The sequence below is a fragment of the Pristiophorus japonicus genome, chromosome 1 (assembly GCF_044704955.1).
Source record: "Pristiophorus japonicus isolate sPriJap1 chromosome 1, sPriJap1.hap1, whole genome shotgun sequence".
In the NCBI taxonomy this organism is placed as follows: Eukaryota; Metazoa; Chordata; class Chondrichthyes; family Pristiophoridae; genus Pristiophorus; species Pristiophorus japonicus.
Window position 1 is genome coordinate 147,217,127 of NC_091977.1, and position 19,863 is coordinate 147,236,989.

Consider the following 19,863-nt stretch of genomic DNA (forward strand, 5'->3'; position numbering starts at 1 on the left):
GGATATACAGCACAGAAACAGGCCATTCAGCCCAACCAGTCCATGCCGGCATTTATGCTCCACTCTAGCCTCCTCCCGTCTTTCCTCATCTAAATCTATCAACCTAATCCTCTATTCCCTTCGCCCTCATAAGCTTGTCTAGCCTCCCCTTAACTGCATCTACACTATTCGCTTCAACCACTCCCTATGGTAGCAAGTTCTACATTCTCACCACTCTTTAGAGTAAAGAAGTTTTTTCTGAATTCCCTATTGTATTTCTTGGTGACTGTCTTATATTGATGGCCTCTAGTTATGTTCTTCCCCACAAGTGGAAACATCCTCTCTGTAGCTACTCTATCAAAATATTCATAACTTTAAAGACCTATATTACGTCACCCCTCAGCTTTTTTTTTTAAAGAGAAAAGAGAACCAGCCTGTTCATCCTTTCCTGATATATATACCCTCGCATTTCTGGTATCATCCTTGTAAATCTTCTCTGCACCCTCTCCAGTGCCTCTGTATCCTTTTTATAACATGTCGACCAGAACTGTATTCAGTACTTCAAATTTGGTCTAGCCAAGGTTCAATATAAGTTTAGCATAACTTCCCTGTTATATATGTGTAAACCTGTATATACCTTGTGGAGCCATGAGCGGGCTCATCCTCTGGGGTCCCAAGGGATCCCACAATCCCTTGGGAGCACTGGTACTTAAGGAGACCTCACAGGCTGGAGAGGCACTCTGGAGACCTGCAATAAAAGATTAAGGTCACACTTTACTTTGGGCTCACAGTATCTAGTCAGACTCTTTATTCATACGTAACAACTGGCGACGAGATACAGATGACAAACCCAACGATGCAGAGAACAGTGGCCATCCTGGAGAAATTTTCGGAGGGAGATGATTGGGAAATAATCGTGGAGCGACTTGACCAATTCTTTGTGGCCAATGAGCTGGAAGGAGAAGCGAACGCTGCCAAATGAAGGGCGATTCTCCTCACCGTCTGCGGGGCACCAACGTATGGCCTCATGAAAAATCTGCTTGCTCCAGCGAAACCCACAGAGAAATCGTACGATGATTTGTGCACACTGGTCCGGGAACATCTCAACCTGAAGGAAAGTGTTCTGATGGCGAGGTACCGGTTCTACACCTACAAAAGGTCTGAAAGCCAGGAAGTGGCGAGTTATGTCGCTAAGCTAAGATGCCTTGCAGGACATTGCGAATTTGAAGGACATTTGCAGCACATGCTCAGAGACTTTTTCGTACTTGGCATTGGCCATGAAGTGATACTTCACAAACTTTTGACTGTGGAGACCCCAACCTTGAGTAAAGACATAGCGATAGACCAGGCGTTCATTGCCACCAGTGACAATACTAAGCAAATCTCTCAGCCGACGAGTGCTGCTACAAGTACTGTGAACAAAGTGATGTTGTTTTCAAATCACAACATTTAGGGCAGGCCCCACATGCCTGCAGCTGCACGTCCGTAGATGTCTCAGAGTCCACCATCAAGGGTGATGAATGCAAGGCCATTAACACCTTGTTGGCGCTGCGGGGGTGATCATCGTTTCCATTCATGCCGCTTCAAAGGGTACGTTTGAAGGGCTGTGGAACAATGGGACACCTCCAACGTATGTGCAGGCGAGCTGCAAACCACCATGTTGCAGAGGAGGACAGATCCACGGCAGATCATGACGAACCAGAGCCTCAGGCCGAGGAGCCAGAGGTATATGGGGTGCACACATTTACTACAAAGTCTCCCCCGATAATGCTGAAGGTTGAATTAAATGGACTTCCGGTGTCAATAGAGCTGGACTTTCGCTCATAAGCGAGGCCTCAAGGCCAGTCTTGACTCCCATTCACACGAAACTGAGAACTTACACAAAGGAATTGATTCCCATAATCGGCAGTGCTACTGTAAAGGTTTCCGACGATGGAGTGGTGCACAAGCTACCACTCTGGATGGTACCGGGCGATGGTCCCACGCTGCTCGGCAGGAGCTGGCTGGGAAAGATATGCTGGAACTGGGATGATGTCCGAGCGCTCTCGTCCGCTGACGACACTTCGTGTGCCCAGGTCTTAAACAAGTTCCCTTTGCTGTTCGAACCAGGCATCGGGAAGTTCCAAGGAGCAAAAGTGCAGATCCACCTAATTCCAGGGGCGCAACCCATCCATCACAAGGCGAGAGCAGTACCGTACATGATGAGAGAGAGGATGGAGATCGAGCTAGACCGGCTGCAAAGAGAGAGCATCATTTTGCAGATCGAATTTAATGAGTGGGCCAGTCCGATTGTTCCAGTACTCAAGGGAGACGGGAACCATCAGAATCTGTGGTGATTACAAAGTAACTATCAATCTTTTCTCCCTGCAAGATCAATACCCACTACTAAATGCTGACGACCTTTTTGCGACGCTGGTGGGAGGAAAGACATTCACGAAGCTGGACTTCAACTCGGCCTACATGACGCAGGAGCTGGAGGAATCATCGAAGTGCCTCACCTGCATCAATACACACAAAGGTCTCTTCATCTACAACAGATGCTCGTTTGGAATTCGATCAGCCGTGGCGATATTCCAGAGAAACATGGAAAGTTTACTGAAGTCAGTCCCGCGCACGGTGGTCTTCCAGGACGACATCTTGGTTACAGGTCGGGACACAGTCGAGCATCTGCTGAACCTGGAGGAGGTTCTTAGTCGACTCAACCGCATGGGCTCAGGTTAAAATGCTCGAAGTGCGTTTTCCTGGTGCCTGAAGTGGAGTTCTTGGGGAGAAGAATCATGGCAAATGGCATCAGGCCCACCGATTCGAAGACGGAGGCAATCAAGAATGCACCGAGACCACAGAACGTGATGGAGCTGCGGTCGTTTCTGGGACTCCTGAACTACTTTGGTAAATTCTTACCGGGTCTCAGCACACTGGTAGAACCACTGCATGTCTTACTGTGTAAAGGAGACGAATGGGTATGGGGCAAAAGCCAAGAAAATGCCTGTGTAAAAGCGAGAAAATTGTTATGCTCAAACAAATTGCTTGTGTTGTATGATCCATGTAAGCATTTGGTACTAGCATGTGATGCGTCATCGTACGGCGTCAGGTGTGTATTGCAACAAGCTAATGAATCGGGGAAATTGCAACCGGTCGCTTATGCATCCAGAAGTCTGTCTAAGGCTGAGAGAGCCTACAGCATGATTGAAAAAGAAGCGTTAGTGTGTGTTTATGGGGGAAATAAAATGCATCAATATCTGTTGGGCACAAATTTGAATCGTAGACTGAACATAAGCCACAGATATCCCTTTTTTCCGAAAGTAAGGGGATAACTACGAATGCATCGGCCCACATCCAGAGATGGGTGCTCACGTTGTCACAGAAAACTGTGTCGATGCTCTCAGTAGGCTACCATTGCCCACCACTGGGATGGAAATGGCACAGCCTGCAGATTTAGTCATGGTTATGGAAGCATTCGAGAGTGAGCAATCACCCGTCACGGCCCGACAGATTAGAACCTGGACGAGCTAGGACCCCTTACTGTCCCTCGTAAACAATTGTGTGCTTCACGGGAGTTGGTCCAGTGTCCCAGTGGAAATGCAGAAAGAGATAAAGCCGTACCAGCGGCACAAAGATGAAATGTCGAAGCAGACAGGCTGCTTTCTGTGGGGTAATCGGGTAGTGGTCCCCAAAAAGGGCAGGGACACTTTCATCAGTGATCTCCACAGTACTCACCCAGGCATTGTAATGATGAAAGCGATAGCCAGATCCCACGTGTGGTGGCCCGGTATCAATGCGGACTGAGAGTCCTGCATGCACAAATGTAACACATGCTCGAATTAGGTAATGCACCCAGGGAGGCGTCACTAAGTTTATGATGTTTGCCCTCCAAACAGTGGTCCAGGGCCCACATCGACTCTGCAGGTCCATTTTTGCGTAAAATGTTCCTAGTGGTTGTAGATGCGTACTCCAAATGGATTGAATGTGAGATAATGTCGGCAAGCACGTCCGCTGCCACCACTGAAAGCCTGCGGGCCATGTTTGCCACGCAAGGCCTACCTGATGTCCTTGTGAGCGACAACGGGCCATATTTCACCAGTGCTGAGTTGAAAGAGTTCATGACCCGTAATGGGATCAAACATGTTACATCTGCACCATTCAAACCTGAATCCAATGGTCAGGCAGAGAGAGCACTGCAAACCATCAAGCAGAGCTTGAAGGGGGTAACTGAAGGCTCACTGCAGACTCGCCAATCCCGAGTCCTGCTTAGCTACCGCACGAGACCCCATTCGCTCACTGGGATTCCACCCGCTGAACTGCTCATGAAAAGAGCACTTAATTCAAGGCTCTCGTTAGTCCTCCCTGATCTACACGAACAGGTAGCGAGCAGGCGGCTTCAACAAAGTACATATCATAATAGCGCAAATGTGTCACGCGAAATTGAAATCAATGATCCTGTATTTGTGTTGAACTATGGACAAGGTCCCAAGTGGCTTCCCAGCACTGTTGTGGCCAAAGAGGGGAGTAGGGTGTTTCGGGTCAAACTTTCAAATGGACTCACCTACCGGAAACACTTGGACCAAATCAAATTCAGATTTACGGACTATCCAGAGCAACCCAATTGGACCCTACCTTCCTTGACCCCCCAACATTTACATCAGTGGCAACCGACACCATGGTTGACCATAAAGCAGAACCTATCACCCGCAGCAGCCCAGCAGGACTCATCACACCAGGCAGCCCAGCAAGGCCAGCTCCACACCGAGACAATCAAGCAGGGAAAGAAAGGCCCCAGATCGACTCACCTTGTAAATAGTTACACTACTGACTTTGGTGGGGGGGGCGGGGCAGTGATGTTATATATGTGTAAACCTGTATATACCTTATGTAGTCACCAGAGGGCTCATCCCCTGGAGTCCCAAGGGATCCCACAATCCCTTGGGAGCACAGGTATTTATGTAGGCCTCACAGGTGGGAGAGGCACTCTGGAGACCTACAATAAAAGACAAAGGTCACACTTTACTTTGGGCTTACAGTATACAGTCAGAGTCTTTATTCACACTTAACATTCCCTACTTTTCAATTCTATACCTCGAGAAATAAACCTAGTGCTTGATTTGCTTTTTTATGGCCTTGCTAGCCTGTGTCGCATCTTTTAGTGATTTGTATATTTGTACTCCGAGATCCCTTTGTTCCTCTACCCCAGCTAGACTCTCACCCTCCAGGTAATAAGTGATCTCCCTATTCTTCCTACCAAAATGTAATACCTCACATTTATCTGTGTTGAACTTTTTTTGCCAATTATACGCCCATTCTGCAAGTTTATTAATGTCCTCCTATAATTTGTTGCAGTTCTCCTCAGCATTGACTATTGCCCCCAATTTGGTGTGATCTGCAAATTTAGAAATTCTGTTTTCGTTTCCAATGTCTGAATCGTTATTATAAATTGTGAACAGTGGGCCCAGCACTGATCTCCGTGGAACAATACAACTGACCTTCTGCCACTGTGAATAGATACCCTTTATCCCGACTCTCTGCTTTCTGTCTTGAAGCCAGCTAGCTATCCATTCTGCTACTTGTCTCCTGACTCCACATTCTCTGACCTTGTTCATCAGTCTATTATGGGTACCTTATCGATGGCCTTTTGAAAATTTAGATCAATTACTTCTACTGCGTTACCATTGTCTACTCTCTCTGTTACCTCTTCAAAACATTCAATGAGGTTGGTCAAGCAAGACATTCCCTTTTGAAATCCATGCTGACTATTACTTATTATATTTCTGGTTTCTAGATGTTCTTCTATTTTCTCCTTTAGTAGGGATTCCATTAGTTTTCCTACCCCCGATGTTAAGCTGACTGGTCAATAATTCACTGGACATGTTCTATCCCCCTCCTTAAATATCGGTATTACGTTAGCTATCCACCAGTCCTCTGGCATGATACCTTTTTATAATGAATTATTAAATATGTGTAGCAATGCCTCTGCTATCTCTTCCCTAGATTCTTTTAAAAATGTGTGGATGCAATCTATCCAGGCCAGGAGTTTTATCCTCGTTGAGTTTGATTAGTTTATTTAATATATCCCCTCTTTTTATTTTAAATGCACTTATCTTATTACTAACCTCATCATCCAATGTCATGTCCACCTGTTCTATCTCCCTGGTAAATACTGATGCAAAAAAATTATTTAATATTTCTGCCATCTCTCAATTGTTACCTGTGGTATTATCCTGTCTATCCCTTAATGGCCTATTCCCATTCCAACTTTCCTTTTTTATTGATGTGCCTGTAAAATATTTTACTATTTTGTTTTATGTTCCTTGATAATTTAATTTCCTAGTTCCTCTTTGCATTCCTAATTATTTTTTTTTACTTCTCCCTTTTCATACACTCCCCTACTATGTACTTAATGTATGCTTCTTTCCTTACCCTCAATTTTTACCTTATGGCTTTATTCATCCATGGAGTCTCATTCGTGTTTAATTTGTTTTTTTTCCATTTAGCAGAATATATTGTTCCTGCACTCTGTTGAACTCTGTTTAAAATGTTTCCCATTGCTGTTCTGCATTGATTTTGCTTTTATACTAAGCATAGTATTGTCAGTTCGATATTATACTTTCAATTTCTACACTTCCCTAGCCTTCACATGGTCCATCTTTGACTCTTCCCTTCCCTTCCTCGACTTCTCCATTTCTGGGGATAGGCTATCGACCAATATCCAGTATAAGCCCACTGATTCCCACAGCTACCTTTACACTTCCTCCCACCCTGCTTCCTGTAAGGAAGCAGACAAAGGAGGCAGACAAAAAGCAGGAAACTGTTAGCCTAACATCTGTGGTTGGGAAAATGTTGGAGTCCATTATTAAAGAAGCAGAAACAGGACATTTGGAAAAGCAAAATTCAGTCAGGCAAAGTCAGCATGGATTTATGAAGGGGAAGTCATGTTCGACAAATTTGCTAGAATTCTTTGAGGATGTAACGAACAGAGTGGATATAGGGGAACCAGTGGATGTGGTGTATTTGGACTTCCAGAAGGCATTTGACAAGGTGCCACACAAAAGGTTACTGCAGAAGATATAAGTTCATGGGGTTGGGTGTAATATATTAGCATGTATAGAAGATCGGCTGACAAACAGAAAATAGAGAGTTAAAATAAATGATTCATTCTTTGGTTGGCAATCAGTAACGAGTGGGGTGCCACAGGGATCAGTGCTGGGACCCCAACTATTTACAATCTATATTAACGAATTGGAAGAGGCGATGGAGTATAACGTTTGCTGACGCTACAAAGATGGGAGGAAGGGTAATGTATGAGGAGGAATAAAGAGGCTGCAGGAGGACATAGACAGGCTAAGTGAGTGGGCAAGAATTTGGCAGATGGAGTATAATGTTGGAAAGTGTGAGGTCATGCACTTTGGCAGAAAAAAATCAAAGAGCAAGTTATTATTTAAATGGAGAAAGATTGCAAAATGCTGCAGTACAGTGGGACCTGGGGGTACTTGTACATGAAACACAAAAGGATAATATGCAGGTACAGCAAGTGATCAGGAAGGCCAATGGAATCTTGGCCTTTATTACAAAGGAGATGGAGTATAAAAGCAGGGAAGTCTTGTTTCAGCTGTTCAGGGTATTGGTGAGGCCACACCTGGTATACTGCATGCACTTTTGGTTTCCATATTTACGAAAGGATATACTTGCTTTGGAGGTAGTTCAAAGAAGGTTCACTAGATTGATCCTGGGGATGAGGGGGTTGACTTATGAGGAAATGTTGAGTAGGTTAGACCTCTACTCATTGGAATTCAGAAGAACGTGAGGTGATCTTATAGAAATGTATAAGATTATGAGAGGGCTTAACAAGATGGATGCAGAAAGGATGTTTCCACTGGTGGGGGAGACTAGAACTAGAGGGCATGATCTTAGAATAAGAGGTCGCCCATTTAGAACAGAGATGAGGAGAAATTTCTTCTCTCAGAGGGTTGTGAATCTGTGGAATTCACTGCCTCAGAGAGCTGTGGAAGCTGGGACAATAAATAAATTTAAGACAGAAATAGACAGTTTCTTAAATGATAAGGGGATAAGGGGTTATGGGGAGCGGGCAGGGAAGTGGAGCTGAGTGCATGATTAGGTCAGCCATGATCTTATTGAATGGCGGCGCAAGCTCGAGGGGCCTTATGGCCTACTCCTGCTCCTATTTCTTATGTTCTTATGTTCTTAAGGACTCTCTTCAATTCTCCTTGTTTCTCTGTCTCTGTCGCTTCTGTTCTAACGATGCTACCTTCATACCAATGTTTTTGATATGTCTTCCTTTTTCCTCTGCTGAGGATTCCCTTCCACCATGGTTAACAGGGTCCTCGACCATGTCTGTTCCATTAGGAGAAGCAAAGTGCACAAAGGATGGGGAGAGATAGATAGTACTCGAGTCAGAAATAGTAAGGTATTAGGTGGGGTCACACTAAGAGAGAATACAAGGAGGTCTAAGACAGGTTTACAGTGCATGTGTGTAAACGCACGCAGCGTGGTGAATAAGGTTGGTGAGCTTCAGGCGCAAATAGCTACATGGGAATAAGCTTTCATAGCGATAATGGAGACCTGGCTCAAAAAAGGGCAGAATTGGATTTTAAATATTCCTGGATATAAGTTGTTCAGGAAAGATAGGGAAGGAAAGAATGAAGGTGCGGTGGCAGAATTGGTTAAAGAAAATGTTACAATGCTGGAGAGAGAGGATGTCTTGGATGGGTCAAGGGCAGAATCTATTTGTTTCGAGTTAAGAAATAATAGAGGTGCCATTACACTATTAGGTGTATTCTATAGGCCACCAACTGGTGGGAAAGATATAGAGGAGCAAATTCGCCGGGAAATTACAGAGAGGTGCAAGAACTATAGAATAGTGATAATGTGGGACTTCAATGATCCTAACATAGAGTGAGATAGTAATAGTGTAAAGGGCAGGGAGGGGGAAGAATTTCTGATGTGTGTCCAGGAGAACTTCCTTTATCAGCACGTTTTCAGCCCAATGAGGAAAGAGGCATTGCTGGATCTGGTTCTGGGGAATGAGGTGGGTCAAGTGGAGCAAGGGTCAGTAGGGGAACATTACGGAAACAGTGATCATAGTATAATAAGGTTTAGATTAGCTATGGAAAAGGACAGGGAGCAATCTAGATTAAAAATACTTAATCGGAGGAAGGCAAATTTCAGTGGCCTGAGTAAATTGGAATCAAAGATTGGCAGGCAAAACTGTCGTCGAACAATGGGCTGCCTTTAAAGAGGAGATGGTTCGGGTACAGTTGAGGTACATTCCCACGAGGGAAAAAGGTAGGGCAACTGACCTCTCTGTCCTCGGCTTCCTGTTCCAATTAACTCAACGTAAGCTTGAGGAACGGCATCTCATTTTGGGATTATGCACTTTACAGCCTTCCAGACTCAACATCGAGTTCAACAATTTCAGACCATAACCTCTGCCCCAATTTTTCACACGGCAGCTGTTAATGATTCTGCCATTACCATTTACACTTCATCTAGATTCATCTTTTGTTTCTTAACTTGTCTCTTTACCATCTCCTTTTGCCTCACACCTTCATCCCTTGTCTTTTAATATTTTGAGTATCAGCTGTGGTCAGTGGGTAGCAGTCTCACCTTTGAGTCAGAAGGTTGTGGGTTCAAGTCTCACTTCAGCACAAAAAAATCTTGTCTCACACTCCAGTGCAATGCTGAGGGAGCGCTACACTGTTGGAGGTGCCATCTTTTGGATGAGATTTTAAACTGAGGAACTGTCTGCTCTCTCAAGTGGACGTAAAAGATCTCATGGCACTATTTCAAAGAAGAACAGGGGAGTTATCCCTGGCGTCCTGGCCAATATTTATCCCTTAATCAACCATAACAAAAAAACAGATTATCTGGTCATTATTACATTGCTGTTTGTGGGCGATTGCATGTGCGCAAACTGGCTGCCACATTTCCTACATTACAACAGTGACTACACGCCAAAAATACTTCATTGGCTGTAAAGCGCTTTGAGACGTCCGGTGGTCGTGAAAGGCGTTATATAAATCCAAGTCTTTTCTTTCTTTAATCTCTCCTGCCTTCCACTCTATCATAGACTTCTCTTTTGTTCTTTCCTCCCCTCCCCTCTGTCTTTGCCCTTACATATGCTTAAAAACTTTTGGGCTCGAAATTGCATAGTGCCCCTTTTGGGGCGATAACTTTTGCGGGAGCGCAAAGGTATCGCCGGGCGCTCCCCCATTCCAGTGGATGTGGAGTGCTAAATCAAGTGCTATCACTTCCCTTGGTGCGCTAAACCAGGCAAGAGGGGCGGTAGTGGCAGAGCGCTACACAACGTCTGTGCAGCGCTGCCAGATTCACAAGCTCCTTCCCTCCCATAAAGAATGGAAGAACATAAGAAATAGGCGCAGGAGTAGACCATTTGGCCCCTTGAGCCTGCTCCGCCATTCAAAAAGATCATGGCTGACCTGATCATGGACTCGGCTCCATTTCCCTGCTTGCTCCCCATAACCCTTTACTCCCTTATTGCTCAAATATCTGTCTATCGCTGCCTGAAATATATTCAATGACCCAGTTTCCACAGCTCTCTGGGGCAGATGATTCCATAGATTTACAACCCTTTGAGAGAAGAAATTTCTCCTCATCTCAGTTTTAAATGGGCGGCCCCTTATTCTGAGACCATGTCCCCTAGTTTTAATTTCTCTTATGAGTGGAAATATTCTCTCTATATCCACCTTGTCAAGCCCCCTCATTACTTTATGTTTCAATAAGATCACCACTCATTCTTCTGGACTCCAATGTGTATAGGCCCAACCTATCCTCATAAGTCAACTCCCTCATCTCTGGAATCAACATAGTGAACCTTCTCTGAACAGCCTCCAATGCAAGTATATCCTTCCTTAAATACAGAGATAAAAACTGTAGCAGTACTCCAGGTGAGGCCATACCAATACCCTGTACAGATGTAGCAGGACTTCTCTGCTTTTATACTCTATCCCCCTTGCAATAAAGGCCAACATTCCATTTGCCTTCCAGATTACTTGCTGTACCTGCATACTAACTTTTTGTGTTTCATGCACAAGGACCCCCAGGGCCCTCTGTACTGCAGCACTTTGCAATTTTTCTCCATTTAAATTTTCATTGCCTTTCTATTATTTCTGCCAAAGTGGATAACCTCACATTTTCCCACATTATACTCCATCTGCCAAATTTTTGCCCACTCACTTAGCCTGTTTATATCCCTCTGCAGATTTGTTGTGTCCTCCTCAAAACTTGCTTTCCCACCCATCTTTGTATCATCAGCAAACTTGGCTACATTACACTCGGTCGCTTCATCCAAGTCATTAATATAGATTGTAAATAGTTGAGGACCCAGCACCGATCCCTGCGGCATCCCTCTAGTCACTATTTGCCAACCGGAAAATGACCCATTTATCCCGACTCTGTTTTCTGTTAGTTAGCCAATCCTCTATTCATGCTAATATATTACTCCCAACCCATGGAGCTTTTATCTTGTGCAGTAACCTCTTATTTGGCACCTTAACAAATGCCTACAGATATCCAAATACACCACATCCACTGGTTTCCCTTTATCCATTCTGTTAATTACATCTTCAAAGAACTCCAGCAAATTTGTCAAACATGACTTTCCCGTCATAAAACCATGCTGACTCTGCTTGATTGAATCATGCTTTTGCAAATGTCCTGCTACTGCTTCCTTAATAATGGACTCCAGCATATTCCCAACGACAGATGTTAGGCTAACTGGTCTATAGTTTCCTGCTTTTTGTCTGCCTCCTTTTTTAAATAGGGGCGTTACATTTGCAGTTTTCCAATCTGCTGGGACTGCCCCAGAATCCAGGGAATTTTGGTAGATTATAACCAATGCATCCACTATCCCTGCAGCCATTTCTCTTAAGACCCTAGGATGTAAGCCATCAGGTCCAGGGGACTTGTCAGCCTTTTGTCCCATTATTTACCGAGTGCTGCTTCATTAGTGATAGTGATTGTATTAAGTTCCTCCCTCCCTATAGCCCCTTGATTATCCACTATTGGGATGTTTTTAGTGTCTTCTACCGTGAAGACCGATACAAAATATTTTTTCAACGTCTCTGCCATTTCCCTGTTCCCCATTATTAATTCCCCAGTCTCATCCTCTCGGGGACCAACATTTACTTTAGCCACTCTGTTCCTGTTTATGTACCTATAGAAACTCTTACTATCTGTTTTTATATTTCATGCTAGTATACTTTCATAATCTATCTTCCTTCTCTTTATCATTTTTCTAGTCGTTCTTTACTGGCTTTTAAAAATTTCCCAATCCTCTGGCCTCCCACTAGTCTTGGCCACATTGTATGCCCTTGTTTTCACTTTGATACCATCCCTTATTTCCTTTGTTAACCACGGATGGTTATCCTTTCTCACACAGTCTTTTCTTCTCATTGGGATATATTTTTGTTGCGAGTTATGAAATATCTCCTTAAATGTCTGCCACTTCTCATCAACCGTCCCATTCTTTAGTCTATTTACCCAATCCACTTTTGCCAACTCTGCCCTTATACCTTTGTAGTTTCCTTTATTTAAGTTTAGGACACTGGTTTGAGAAACAACTTTCTCACTCTCCAAATGAATTTGAAATTCAACCATGTTATGGTCACTCATTCGTAGAGGATCTTTTACTACGAGATCATTTATTAATCCTGCCTCATTACACAGTACCAGATCTAAGATAGCAACATACTGTTCAAGGAAAGTATTCCAGATATAATCTGTGAACTCTTTCTCAAGGCTACCCTGGCCAATTTGCTTTGTCCAATAATATGAAGGTTAAAATCGTTCATGATTATTATCGTTACTTTATTACAAGCCTCCATTATTTCTTGATTTATACTCTGACGAACAGTGTAGCTACTGTTAGGGGGCCTATAGACTACGCCCACCAATGATTTTTTCCCGTATTATTCCTTATCTCCACCCAAACTGATTCAACATCTTGATCATCTGAGCCAATATCGTTTCTCACTAATGCACTGATCCCATCCTTTATTAACAGTGCTACCCTACCTCCTTTTCCTTTCTGTCTGCCCATCCGAATTGTCAAATACTCCTGAATATTTAGTTCCCAGCCTTGGTCACCTTGCAACCACGTCGCTGTAATGGCTATCAGATCATACCCATTTGTATCTTTTTGTGCCATCAACTCATCTATTTTGTTACGAATGCTACGTGCATTTTGACAATGAGCATTTAAATTTGTTCTTTTACCCTTTTTTCCTGCTCGTTTCCTCTGTCCTTCAAATTCACTTTCTACATTTTTGCTTTCTAATTCCAGCTTTACTCCCCTCCCTATTGAATCTATTCTCAGGTTCCCATCCCCCTGCCAAGTTAGTTTAAACCCTCCCCAACAGCACTGGCAACACCGCCCCCCCCCGCCCCTGTGAGGATATTAGTCCCGGCTCTGTTGAGGTCCCACCTCCCCCAGAAGCAATCCCAATGCCTCAGGAATCTAAAGAGAAGGGCCATTGCTGAGGGCACTGCAAGGGAACGGATCAACTGCTCAGCGATGGCACTTGCGATCTGCGACGATCAGCCCCAAGCACTCGAACAGAGTGCAGGGTTGATCAATCGCAGCATGGGAAAATTGAAAAACGAGCACAGAGGGTTGAGAATTTTTTTTCGCCTACCTCACCAATAATCCCTATAACTACCGCTCCCCAAGCGGTCGGGTAACCTCAACACGCCTGCTGTAGCTGCCGTTGTTGACACCCGACAATGCTGCATGGGACGGAGGTGAATTTAGGATCCGGGGCGGTAATGGGGTTCTGCGCACCAGATGACATCACGATCTCCGGGGCGCAGGAGATTGTGGTGCTAATGTTTACTACCAGCACTAATCTGCAAGGGAAGTTGGCGGGCGTCGGTAATTTTGCCGTGTCCGGTCAGAAAGCCATTAGCGTCCAGTTATCTCCCCCCGGAGGCACTAACAGGAAGCGCAAATAAGTCAATTTCTCTCCCAATATATCTCTAACTATTTCCAGTTCTGACAAAAGTACATTGACCTGAAACATTAACTCTGTTTCTCCGTCCACAGATGCTGCCTGACCTGCTGATTATTTCCAGCATTTGCTGTTTTTATTTCAGATTTCCACCGTCCGCAGTATTTTGCTTTTTGTATTAGCCTAAAACTTTATTTATTTTCCCAATAGCCTCACCACACTACGGCCGAATCTATGACTGTGGGCCCGCTGTCAAAATAGTTGACAGCGGGTCGGGATCCCACTCTGAACCCGCCTCCGTGTGAGTTTCTCAGCTGTCAGGTCTGCATGCAGATTGCAGATTAAATGCCTGCTTTTAATCCTCTTAAATAGCTTTAAAATACTTAATAGCATTAAATGGCCGGCCACTTCATTAAGGTACTTAATGCGATTAAGTAATTTAAAGCTATTTAAGAGGATTAAAAGCAGGCATTTACAACTTTATCAACTTTTTGACAGGATTGCCGTCGCTCGGGGAACATGCCAGGTAAGTGGAGTTGGATTCTCAATGACTCTCTATTGCTTTTGAAAGTTGACAGCTGTAGAAGTGGTATAAAAGTGACCATTTCACAACTGTTCACTTTCCAATGTCAGAAGATGAAGGCTTAAGGATTTGGAAGAAACTTTTAAGCTGTATGCTGGTTGGAAGTGTTTGCAGTGAACTCTCTATTCACTGTCACCTCCTTGGAGTGACCTCTCTCACCATTAACAGATCATTTCTGTCCTTTCACCTCACCTGCCAGCTATTCCAGTAGCCCTTGACAAAATATCACCTTGGTCCTCAAAATCCCACCCTGATTAGCCCCACCACAAACATCACTAAATACACCAGCATCAGCAACAACAACACCAACCTTCTCCGCAATCATCTGATGCTGCACAGGACACAGGGCATCAGCACCTGACCACATTGCTGCCTGGGAGGCCAGTGATAGCCTCACCATGGCCACATATACTTCACTTGCCGCTGTACACCCTGGCTGCCACATGATATGCCAGGTTGACACAACACCACACCAGCTCGATAAAGCATCCTTGTAATGCCCAAGCCATTCCTTTCACATTCATCACCATTGTGCAGGGTAATCTTATGTCTGACCATTCAATACAACTCACTAAGCCACATTCAAAAGTGCACACAAATCTGTCCAAGAACACAAAGTGATGAAAATAAAGATTTTATTGTGAGATAACACATTAGCAGAAAGTCGACATGAACATTGGCTAAAAAAACCTATCTTTGGGTTGTGTCAGTTGGTATGATTGAACAAGGATGAAAGTGAGTGTGAGGGGTGGCTAGTGAGATAGGGAAGTGATGATGTAAATTGAAGGGATGGGTGGAGGTGCAAGGTTAGTTGGTGTGATTAAGGATGTGCAGGAGAAGAATAGGGAAGGCAGAGTGTTGGAGATAGAAACATACAAACATAGAAAATAGGTGCAGGAGTAGGCCATTCGGCCCTTCGAGCCTGCACCACCATTCAATAAGATCATGGCTGATCATCCACCTCAGTACCCCTTTCCTGCTTTCTCTCCATACCCCTTGATCCCTTTAGCCGTAAGGGCCATATCTAACTCCCTCTTGAATATATCTAATGAACTGGCATCAACAACTCTCTGCGGCAGGGAATTCCACAGATTAACAACTCTGAGTGAAGAAGTTTCTCCTCATCTCAGTACTACATGGCCTACCCCTTATCCTTAGACTGTGTCCCCTGGTTCTGGACTTCCCCAACTTCGGGAACATTCTTCCTGCATCTAACCTGTCCAGTCCAGTCAGAATTTTATATGTTTCTATGGGATCCCTTCTCATCCTTCTAAACTCCGGTGAATAAAGGCCCAGTCGATCTAGTCTCTCCTCATATATCAGTCCAGCCATCCCGGGAATCAGTCTGGTGAACCTTCGCTGCACTCCCTCAATAGCAAGAACGTCCTTCCTCAGATTAGGGGACCAAAGCTGAACACAATATTCCAGGTGAGGCCTCACCAAAGCCCTGTACAACTGCAGCAAGACCTCCCTGCTCCTATACTCAAATCCCCTAGCTATGAAGGCCAACATACCATTTGCCTTCTTCACCGCCTGCTGTACCTGCATACCAACTTTCAATGACTGATGTACCATGACACCCAGGTCTCGTTGCACCTCCCCTTTTCCTAATCTACCGCCATTCAGATAATATTCTGCCTTCGTGTTTTTGCCCCCAAAGTGGATAACCTCACATTTATCCACATTATACTGCATCTGCCATGCATTTGCCCACTCGCCTAACTTGTCCAAGTCACTCTGCAGCCTCTTAGCGTCCTCCTCACAGCTCACACCACCACCCAGTTTAGTGTCATCTGCAAACTTGGAGATATTATACTCAATTCCTTCATCCAAATCATTAATGTACATTGTAAATAGCTGGGGTCCCAGCACTGAGCCCTGCGGCACCCCACTAGTCACTGCCTGCCATTCTGAAAAGGACCCGTTTATCCCGATTCTTTGCTTCCTGTCTGCCAACCAGCTCCCTATCCGCGTCAGTACATTACCCCCAATACCATGTGCTTTAATTTTGCACACCAATCTCTTGTGTGGGACCTTGTCAAAAGCCTTTTGAAAGTCCAAATACACCACATCCACTGGTTCTCCCTTGTCCACTCTACTAGTTACATCCTCAAGAAATTCTAGAAGATTTGTCAAGCATGATTTCCCTTTCATAAAGCCATGCTGACTTGGACTGATCCTGTCACTGCTTTCCAAATGTGCTGTTATTTCATCTTTAATAATTGATTACAGCATTTTCCCCACTACTGATGTCAGGCTAACCGGTCTATAATTATCTGTTTCTCTCTCCCTCCTTTTTTAAAAAGTGGTGTTACATTAGCTACCTTCCAGTCCATAGGAACTGATCCAGGGTCGATAGATTGTTGGAAAATGATCACCAATGCATCCACTATTTCTCGGGCCACTTCCCTAAGTACTCTGGGATGCAGACTATCAGGCCCCGGGAATTATCGGCCTTCAATCCCATCAATTTCCCAAACACAATTTCCCGCCTAATAAGGAAATCCTTCAGTTTCTCCTTCTCACTAGACCTCGGTCCCCTCGTAATTCCGGAAGGCTATTTGTGTCTTCCTTCGTGGAGACAGAACCAAAGTATTTGTTCAACTGGACTGCCATTATTTTGTTCCGCATTATAAATTCACCTGAATCTGACTGCTTGGACCTACGTTTGTCTTCACCAATCTTTTTCTCTTCACATATCTATAGAAGCTTTTGCAGTCAGTTTTAATGTCCCTAGCAAGGTTCCTCTCATACTCTATTTTCCCCCTCCTAATTAAACCCTTAGTCCTCCTCTGCTGAATTCTAAATTTCTCCCAGTCCTCAGGTTTGCTGCTTTTTCTGGCCAATTTATATGCCTCTTCCTTGGATTTAACACTATCCTTAATTTCCCTTGTTAGCCACGGTTGAGCCACCTTTCCCGTTTTATTTTTACTCCAGACAGGGATGTACAATTGTTGAAGTTCATCCATGTGATCTTTAAATGTTTGCCATTGCCTATCCACCATCAACCCTTTAAGTATCGTTCTCCAGTCTATTCTAGCCAATTCACATCTCATACCATCAAAGTTACCTTTCCTTCAGATCAGGACCCTAGTCTCTGAATTAACTGTGTCACTCTCCATCTTAATAAATGATTCTACCATATTATGGTCACTCTTCCCCAAGGGGCCTCACACAACAAGATTGCTAATTAATCCTCTCTCATTACATATCACCCAGTCTAGAATGGCCAGCCCTCTAGTTGGTGAGTGGCACAGCAGGATGAGGTCGAGTGTGTGCAGTAATGTTTCTGCGATCAATGAAAGGTTTGCGCCACTGCAGCCTGGTCTTCCTGATGACATCCCTGCTTGTGCCCTCCTGTGGAATGTGCACCCAGGCTGCGTTGGTGTCTTGGGGAGATCTCTTCCATCCATTGGAAGGGAAGAGAACCTCCCTGCATGCTGTCACTCCCTCTATAATCATGGGAGATCCTGGGTGCAGTCTTGCATCTTTGTGCTGTGCTTGTCAGTGTTTGCAGCAACTCAATGCTGCAGAAAACTGACAGCACAACTGTCAGAAAAAAGTTTGCCATTGTCCCTTTAGGGAAACCGGCTGATGACACACCATCAGATGACGTCATCAGACCAGTTTCCTGTTAATTGACCAGGAACCCCGGAGGGCGGGCTTAACAAGCCCAGTGAACGGAAGATTACAGTCAGAGGGCGGACTGGAGCCGGGAACACATTCCCCATACAGAACTAATGCCGCCTGCACCCAACTCGCACCGGTTGGCGAAATCGCGGCCTATGTGTGGGCTGTCAATGCTTCATCCATTATGGTGCCTACATCTTAATCTTGTTCTGTAATCTTTGAATGTCATTATGGATGCAGGACACGGAACAACAGTTAATATATATACCAGCAACTACCGTTGATGCAAAAGCAAATCACAATCAGAATAAAAAACATACTCATAAAATTAAAATTATACAGAGATTAGATATAATAAATACTGGGAAGTGATTGTAACCCTACAATCTATAAACTAATTAAACTTCATTGGTCAGTTTACAAGGTTACCTAATCCTTCAGTGAGATTACTGCCTTGTAATCATTCCTAAATATTTTTTAGTTTCTATACAATTGACTGTGCCATTTTTCATGAACCTTGTGATTTGCCCAATTTTCTCCTTGGATTGGCAACTCCTGCTAAGTGACAACAGCAGGGGAAAGAACAAAATACCAGCACTAGTGATGTAGTCTTAGCAACTGATTGAACCAAAGATTCTTGGGACAAAATTGCCCATTTTTATAGCCCCATTAGCGCTTATGGGGGGGTGTTAATAGGGCGCAAGACACTTTTCGCCCAGGGGAGGGTGGGGGGGGGGCGCTTCCGCTTCTCGAGAAATTGCCCGAGAGTTTGCAGAGGCACAGACACCGTGCAACCGGCGATAAAGTCATCGCCGTGCGCGGTGACCCCTCACCGTCCCACGCCGAACCGTTAATGCCCCGTGGGGGAAATTGCCCCACGAGCCACGAGGCTGGGAGATTTCCACTCTCGGGGGTCTCCTTAAAGGAGAGTGCACCAGCACCCTGGGCCACCATCTTTTTTTGTCGGCCGACTCTTGGGCCAGCTCAACGATGGCAGCCCTAGCATAGAGTTGACGGTGGATAGGCAATGGCAAACCTTTAAAGATCATATGGACGAACTTCAACAATTGTACATCCCTGTCTGGAGTAAAAATAATATGGGGACGGTAGCTCAACCGTGGCTAACAAGGGAAATTAAGGATAGTGTTAAATCCAAGGAAGAGGCATACAAATTAGCCAGAAAAAGTAGCAAGCCGGAGGACTGGGAGAAATTTAGAATGCAGCAGAGGAGGACAAAGGGTTTAATTAAGAGGGGGAAAATAGAGTACGAGAGGAAGCTTGCCGGAAACATAAAAAAATGACTGCAAAAGCTTCTATAGATATGTGAAGAGAAAAAAGTTAGTGAAGACAAACGTAGGTCCCTTGCAGTCGGATTCGGGTGAATTTATAATGGGGAACAAAGAAATGGCAGACCAATTGCACAAGTACTTTGGTTCTGTCTTCACAAAGGAAGACACAAATAACCTTCCGGATGTACAAGTGGACCAAAGGCCTAGTGAGAAGGAGGAACTGAAGGATATCCTTATTAGGCGGGAAATTGTGTTCGGGAAATTGACGGGATTGAAGGCCGATAAATCCCCAGGGCCTGATAGTCTACATGCCGGAGTACTTAAGAAAGTGGCCCTAGAAATAGTGGACGCATTGGTGATAATTTTCCAACAGTCTATCGACTCTGGATCAGTTCCTATGGATTTG

The 19,863-nt window shown here is 44.5% G+C and overlaps 1 protein-coding gene across 2 annotated transcripts in view; it reads right to left on the reverse strand.

The window, feature by feature from the left end:
* Positions 1-19,863, reverse strand: part of LOC139265992 (small conductance calcium-activated potassium channel protein 2) — a 271,997-nt gene that overhangs the window by 79,994 nt on the left and 172,140 nt on the right. Inside the window, exon 1 of one of the 2 annotated variants that reach the window (XM_070883715.1) lies at positions 617-666. The exons of the other annotated variant lie outside the window; for it this stretch is intronic. The gene's annotated coding sequence lies outside the window, so the exon portion shown is untranslated. Of the gene's footprint in view, positions 1-616; positions 667-19,863 lie in introns of those variants that run through there. 2 annotated transcript variants of the gene reach the window in all.